This window comes from Oryctolagus cuniculus, chromosome 8 (assembly GCF_051225735.1).
Source record: "Oryctolagus cuniculus isolate XC-2025 breed Fujian yellow rabbit chromosome 8, ASM5122573v1, whole genome shotgun sequence".
Classification (NCBI taxonomy): domain Eukaryota; kingdom Metazoa; phylum Chordata; class Mammalia; order Lagomorpha; family Leporidae; genus Oryctolagus; species Oryctolagus cuniculus.
The window spans coordinates 54,269,616-54,277,589 of record NC_142874.1 but is presented as its reverse complement, the minus strand read 5'-3'; the positions used below and the strand labels follow the sequence as shown (position 1 = coordinate 54,277,589).

At 42.9% G+C, this 7,974-nt stretch overlaps 1 protein-coding gene across 1 annotated transcript in view; it reads right to left on the bottom strand.

Annotated features, from left to right (window-relative positions):
- MAML3 (mastermind like transcriptional coactivator 3) overlaps positions 1-7,974 on the bottom strand; it is a 474,643-nt gene that overhangs the window by 308,405 nt on the left and 158,264 nt on the right. The window lies entirely within an intron of this gene.

Here is a 7,974-nt window from a genome sequence, read left to right as displayed (position 1 = left end):
AGGTTTTGGTTACCTAGAGGAAAATTCTAGAAGGAGCTCTCAGACAGTTTCAGATATCCTGGGAGAGAAAGACCTAGGGAAAGAAACACAGGATACCTCTTGGAAATAAGGAACAGAGGATTCAGGTGGTATTAAGGGTGCCAGTGCAGGAAGGAGAAGCGGAAGCCAGGACCCTGGCATGTCAGGTGCCAAGGCACTAATGTCCTTATGGTCAATGTGATTCCCTTCCAATACCTTAGAAAGGCTGTGAAGACAGTGTCCTCCTCACTGGCTTTGTCACAAAGGGTTAACATAGGGCTTGGGTATTCCTCATTTTAAAGTGGGGATGATACCATTCGGGGGTGACATTTTCCAAAGGGGTCTGAGATGCTAAGGTGTGCCCCTGAAGGAATCCTGATAGCGCACCAGATTCGGGTCCTAGCTTGGCCACACAAGGCTCTGCCTCCTAGAAAACTTCCCCAAACGTCTGCCACGTTCCCATTCCACATCCACAACAATAACGGGCTCAGCTCCTTGAATGGAGTCTGTCCTGGTTCTGTGAGTTCCTATGTGAAGTGCTTTTAAGTCCCCCCCAAGGAAAGTTTCTGTATAAATTAGAGATGCCTCTAAGAGCTTTGTCAACCCAACCTTTCTCCCCTGCCTGCTCCCCTCCTCAGCATAAGCCAGAGAATCACTTAAAAAGCACTGTAAGCTACAGGTAATGGAAGAAAAGACGAGAGCGAGACTGCAAATGGGCTCTTCAGAGTAAAGCCCCACCAAGCCATTAACGCTCTACTTTGCACAAGGCAGACTGTGGATTAGCGTGTTTATTTCAGAAGCTTTTCTGAACATTGTACCTGGCCATTTAAATTCACAAGGCATTTGTTGTCACATTTCCTCTCATATTAACAATGGCACAGAAGCCAGGGGACACCAGCAGCTCTCTCAATAGCTCAGAATATTGGGGGAGGGGCTGCCACTGCACTGCACAGCTTCTGGCTGATCTGGAATGTGCAGCCGCAGGGGCACCGGGGAGCACTGGCCCTGCCCCTCTGGCCCTCGGCTTCCCAGTAGCCAGATTTTTGTTGTTCTTGTTGTCGGGGTCTTTTTTTTTCCCCTCCCTTGGAAACTGTTCCATGCAGAACACAACTCCCAGACCCACACAGATGCACTGACAATTTGAAAGGCATCGGGTCTTGCTTCCCCACTTCTCTGAAACTCATTGGAAACCCTACTTGGGATCACTAACTTCACCCAAATGATCTCAAATTCCCTGAATCATAAACCAGTAAGAAATGAAAGGGGCTCAGGGCGGGGAAGGAGGAGGAGGAGGGCGCAGCGAGGAAGGGAAGAAAGGAAACGCGAAGAAGAGCGAGGCTGCGGGCGCCGGCTCAGAGCCTGTGACACAGCCAACCACTGCAGACAAAGAACATCGTGGGACCCACGGCGGGACAATGAAGCAGCAAAGGGCGCACGGGGAGCCGCGGCCCCGCGCACGCTCCTGGCGCGCTGGGGGCCCGCAGCAGCTGCTCCGCGCGGGGGACGCAAGCCTCTCCGAGCTAGCGGGAAGGGGTCACTGCCGCCTTGGATCGGGGTTTTGTTTGGGAAGATAAAGCAAACCCCCACCTATCCGCTGCCACACTGCCCAGTGTCTTGCACCAGTTGCACAACGACACACCCAGCGAATCTGGGTTCTTTTCGAGTTTGGAATTTCTCGCGAAATAAAAAATAAATAAGAGGGAAAGAAGTCAGCGAAGTAGCTGAAAGAAATCGGCGCATGTTCAAACGACACAGAGAGAAAAACGTCCCTTGTCAGTGTTGGTAGGGGCTGTGGAAGCAGGAGGCCCGGGCTCTAACCATGGCCAGGGAGCTGGGCTCACGGCCACTCTTCTCCCGCCGAGCTTACGTGCAGGGTGGACATTTTAAGGGTTCACCTCTCCTCTGTCCCAAGAAGTATCTAGAACAAGGCAATTCAAGAACGATTCCTGATCACTTTTGACAGAAAAACGGATTGGGGATTTGGCAAACAATATGTGTGAAATCTTCCTTACCCGGGAAGACATTCGGGGAAACCAATCAGCTCACAGGAACGGAGATCAAAACCCCACACGGGAAAATACCAGGCAGCTGCTGGGCAGCCACGCTTGGCTGTGGGAGACACGATCACTCCAGGAGTGGATCTTTTTAAATCCTCTTTGTGTTTCTAAGGAAAGCACTTGCTAAATAACACCCCAGGCAATAGATGGTGACAGCAACAGGGCTTGCTCTTTTAAATAACAACAGACTGGAAAAATATTTCAATACCATCACACAACAAATTAAAATGAGCATCTTTTCTAACAGGAGAAATGCAGATCTGGCTGAGAAAATTGATTTCCACCCACCCTCCATCCTCCCAAAAGGAGATTAGAAAGGGAAAACAGAAAAGCATACATCCTGGAGATGAACTTTAGTAATGAGCGCCATAAACATTTCATAGGTCTCTGAAAAAAATTTTAATATGCACACATGAGCCAGTCTGCAGGAAAGATGCACTTAAAGCTTAATTGTTTTTATGCACTGTCAGAGGGAGTAAAATCTTGTCAGTCACCTGATGAAATCTGATCTCTCCCAAATCAGCTCCCCCAAGGGTGGTAAAGACATTACCCTGTGACATAATTCAAACTCAAGACATCGTGTGGGAAACGCGGGTCAGCTTTAAAGCACCAGGTGGGTAAACAGACATCATCCAGTCTCCTGACCTTGAGTGACAGGGGTGAAAGATGCATCTTTTGCTTAGTGGCTGCCACGTGAAGATCACATTCCAATCTAGGGTTTTCCAGCTATAAGTGGACCTCGTGGAATAAGCTGACTACTTCTTACAGGAACATCGAGGTGCAAAGAAGAATCTCCTAGCTTGTCCTAAATTTTAAGGTACCAACCGGGAGAGGGGGAGTGGAAGGAGGCAGGGGGACAGTAGCCCTCTCCTCTCCCAGTTGGTATCAGGGTAGACTGGAAGTAAACTAGGGAATAGTCCAAGGCCTCTGAACAGAGCAGAGAACAAGGTGGTTGGCTGACATGTGTTCTCATTCAACTGAAGTACTTCTCTTGATGCTTGAAGGTCCAACTGCAGGTAGCTTTGACCCTATCAGAGCTAGGAACCAATTGGAAAAAAATATTCTCTATTCTTCTATCAACTGAAAACAATAAAACAGGAGGTATAATAATAATAACAACAGTAAGCACTTAAGTGGAGCTCACCCTGTGCCAGGCACTAATCTAAGTGTCTCACACACATGGCAGCACTTCAGAAACTTCATGGGAGGAGCTGGCATTGTGGCCGTTAAGCTGCAGCCTGTGACACCAGCATTCCATATGAGAGCCAGTGCCAGTCCCCGCTGCTCCACTTCTGACTCGGTTCCCTGCTAATGTGCCTGGGCAGCAGAACACAGGCAGATACCTGGGCCCCTGCCACCCATGTGGGAGAACTCAATGGAGTTTCAGGCAACTGGCTTTGGCTTGGCCCAGCCCTGGCCATTGTATTAGGGACCGAACCAGTGGAAGGAAGATCTCTCTCGCTGCGTCTTTCCCTCTATCTCTATAACTCTGCCTTTTAAATAAATACATATATCTTTATAGGAACAAAAGAAAAGCTCTTTGGAAACTAAAATTGAAAGATAAGCTTATTTTGGTGGCAATAATTTTGAAATCCATGAAGAGTTTTTTCATAATATGCATTTCCTTTAAAGACTTTTAGTATCTCTATGTACAATTATAGCATGACCTTCAGAGTATACTAATTCAAAAAAGCAAAGTAGATCCAAGTATCTATATACTCAATCCTATAAGAAATATTTCTACATTTGTACATTTAGTTCCCAAAGTTTTTTGCCCCAGAATCTGATCTTTTAACTCAATTTTTGACACACTTTGTAAAAGTACCCACATCTTAACTCATTTAGTCTTTCCAACAACTCCTTGAGGTGGGTATCATACGCAAGTCATATAGGGGCTGGTGCTGTGGCACAGTGGGTTAAAGCCCTGGCCTGAAGTGCTGGCATCCCATATGGGCACTGGTTCTAGTCCTGGCTGCTCCTCTGCTGATTCAGCTCTCTGCTATGGCCTGGGATAACAGTAGAAGATGGCCCAAGTCCTTGGGCCCCTGCACCCACATCAGAGACCCAGAAGAAGCTCCTGGCTCTTGGCTTCGGATCAGCGCAGCTCCAGCCATTGTGGCCATCTGGGGAGTGAACCAGCAGATGGAAGACCACTCTCTCTGTCTCTACCTCTCTCTATAACGCTGTCTTTCAAATAAATAAAATAAATCTTTAAAAAAAAAAGTCAATATAAACCTGGCTATTCCTGAGATATAAAATACATCACAAAGGTGGTGGTAAAATGGGATAGAGGTGATAGTGTTGAGAAGAAAATTTGGAAGTTCACATATCCTATAATATAGGCTGCCCCTCTATATATTCCTGGGGCAAACTTTCTATGAAGAAAACTCATCAGGATCTTATCTGTATTTTGTTTGAATAAACCTGTTCATAAATCCTTACTGCAGAGAGTATGAATCTCTATAGAGAGAAGTCAGAGTTAAAGGAGATTAGCAATAAAAAGAAAATATGAGATAAAAAGTGAAAGCCCTCACAGTCCCTAAAAATCCATTACCAGCTTGAGGAAGACAGTGTGCACTCAACTCACAGAGAACCCAAGTCAAAACAAAAGAAAAAACCTGGCTTCCTAGCTGCTTCTTAGAAGTCCTAATCCTTACAGCTTTCACTTCCTGGGATTCTTGGTAACGCCAATTTCTAGAAGCTAAAATAATAGTAGGAGCACAAAAAGTGAGGCAAATGGAGCGTAGCCATCTCTCTACTTGATTGTATGTGAGAGGGATTTGTGAGAGGTCTAGAAAGAGAAGTGACCATTGCAAAGAGGTTCCTGAATCGGATTCTTTTGCCTTCTTACTCATTTTACATTCACTGTTTGGAACAAAAGGCAGAGGGGAAAGATCAGGTTCTATTCCAAAGCCACCCACCCAGCATAGCCTGGGAGCACTCTCCTGCTGTGAGAGCTTGGGTGGGGGGGAAACCACTGGTCTTGCGGGGGGGGGGGGGGGGGGGGGGGAATCCCACTCCCTCCTGAGCCTTCTCCCAGACCATCCTGGAGCAGCCAGCGGCTTCCAGCCACTGAAACTGCCTCCCTGCTCTTACACTAAAAACTTCTATCTTTTTAAAGACAAGGCCCTTGAGGTCATGGAATTCAGTAATTCACAGTCATTTATTTGGCTCCACTGTCAAAGCGAATTTTTCATCAGGAAGAAATGGCATTGCTGGGTGGTGTTAAGTCAATTTATACTGCTGAGGAAAGAGATTCCAAACGACTAGGATTAATATTTGTGATATTTACCTTAGGCTAGTCCCAGAGTTAGAAAAATTTTTAAAATGTTTTTGCTTGGTGTTTACAGGTTGCTGACCTTTCAGAAGCATATCACATGGTAAGGCCCAAATGTTTTCTGACCAAACATTCTTACAAATAAAGTAGGTTTATTAGGAACACAGTTTACTGCCTATCATTCCCTTATGATACTGGTCCCTGAAGGAACAACGGAGTGTAACTATGGGCAGATCAGAGATGAAAATGCTAAAGGAAGATCTTACTTTTTTTTTCCCCCCTCACAAGGAAAAAGCCTGCCTACATATTGATTTTCAGATACCGAATATACATAGTTCATCTTCTAGATAATCTCAGTGTGTCTCACTCCAATAAACAAATACAATTTGTGAGAATGGAAATAAGAGCTGAATCTATATCTGTAAACAACCTGTACACACAGGCACACAAACATTAACCTGGTACTCAACTGACTCCTTGAGATAAAGCAGAAATTTCTATCAGCTCCCAGTACAGCAAGCTTTGCAGGTTAGATTCACCTACTTAGATCCACCTTCCTTATAGCACAAACCTTCCTCTCTTTACCAATTAATCTGACAGCAAAAGGGTGGTGAAATTGTTCGTAAATTATAATTTGCATATTTGGCTTAACCTAAAATTCTTTGAATGTCTAAAGTGATCATCTTTCCATAAATTCCAATAGCTTTCAAATTATGATTTAATATTATAGTTATTACTGCAAATTTGGGTTCTGAATGTACTACAATGATAGACAACCAAATACAATTATAATATGTATTTGCGCCACTGTACATAGCATCTACATGCCCAAATCTGACTGTAGGTAATGCTGGCTAAAACATCAGTTTCTGCTTTTTGCTACAGGTAATATGTATTTTGGTCACTAGAATGTTGGTTCACTAAATGGGAATTGCCAGGAAGACAGAGACCAATTAGCCCAGGGCTCACACAGCCCTTACCGCTTTCTATAGAAGGAGCTCTGCTCAACCCTCCTCACATGTGTTCCTGATCCTGACCCACTTTCTCTAGTCTGCACCACTGTTTAGCGTAGAATGCATCCTCCCAGGCTTTGTCCTTGGCCTCTTATTCTGGGTATCAAGAGATTTTTTCTTCTGAAATTCTTTTGTCTGCAATTAGCCATGCTGACCAATGGTTAAGAATCATTACACTGGTCAATTCTCTTACTCAACTATCACAAATGTTACAATACTTTATAAACATTTTACTATGAAGTTCTCTCTAAGACAAGGAAATTATTCTCCGTGATCTGGGCACAAGATTTAACTACATTTATTTAATTCAACATGTACAAGAGTATTTCAAAAAGCTGATGGGAAATATACATTATGAAAAACTATGCATGGATTTCAAAACATGTGCCCCAAAATAAACTTATCCCTTAATTCCATTTTCCCAAGAACTTTTTAAAGTACCCTCTTGTAAACTGAGTACCTGCCAAGAGGCAAAGATATAGAAATAAGGAAATAGACAAAACCCCCACCCTGAGGAAGCTGACATCCAAGATACTTTCCTAGATTTCAAGGAATCTAGAATGGCAGGAATCTTATCAGTTTAAGCTACATTCACTTGGGATAGAATGTATCTTCACACAACACTGTTATTTATGTATCCTAGGTCTGGGCTTACCACAGGCAGAGCAAATGGCTCGATGGTGTAAAAAAATAAACAACTTGGATTATCCAAGAGAAATTCTTTTCAACTAAGACTGTATGGAAACAGTCAAAGGTGTTGCTTCCGCATTTCAAAAATCTTGTTTTCCAGTGCAAAAGGTAACTTTATATGTATATGGTAAAGGTATCAACTCAACTAAATAACTGAAAAAATTAATGTGGGCTACAAATATGAGGACTTTGGTTAGTTACAGACTTTAGTGAAAAGGGGCTCGTTTCACTTTATTCTAACTGCATATGTGGCACTCAGTAGAAGAAACAAATTTAAGTCACATGTTTTGACTGGGGTGATGAGAAATTGGTACCACTGATAAGTATACCTATATATACACACGTATCTATGTTTTCCATATGGAAGAAATGTTTTTTAAATGTGAGCATCCATTCAAAGTGGAAATGTAACGATATTCATATTTGTTAGTATAGTCACATTGGTTCTTCCCTTTATTCTCTTTGTAGTGAGTAAAATATCTTAACCATTCAAAAATTAGAACTAAGAAATTTTACATAAAGATAGGCTATTTGCTATCAAGTACATTATCAATTAGAGTGAAATCCAGCAATATAAATGTTTACAAGCATAAATGTTAAGGAACCTACTTGACTGTATTTTGTTGAGCATGTTCATAAATCCACAGCAGTTTTGTAAGATCTGCTCATGTTTGGAAAAATACTTTAAGATAACTGAGGGACAAAAAGATATGTCAAAACATTTTGAAAGTGAGGTGTGCATGATGAAAATATCAAACTATTTTTAAATAGAATTAAGGGAAGCAGATTAAATCATGATCCCCTTCAACAATGTGTAAGAATTATACAGGCCCCAAAACTCAACTTTGATGACTTTACCTAGCAGAGAAGGGACAGTACTTAGTTTTACTTTAAGATTTTGGAGTAGGGGAGTCTTAAT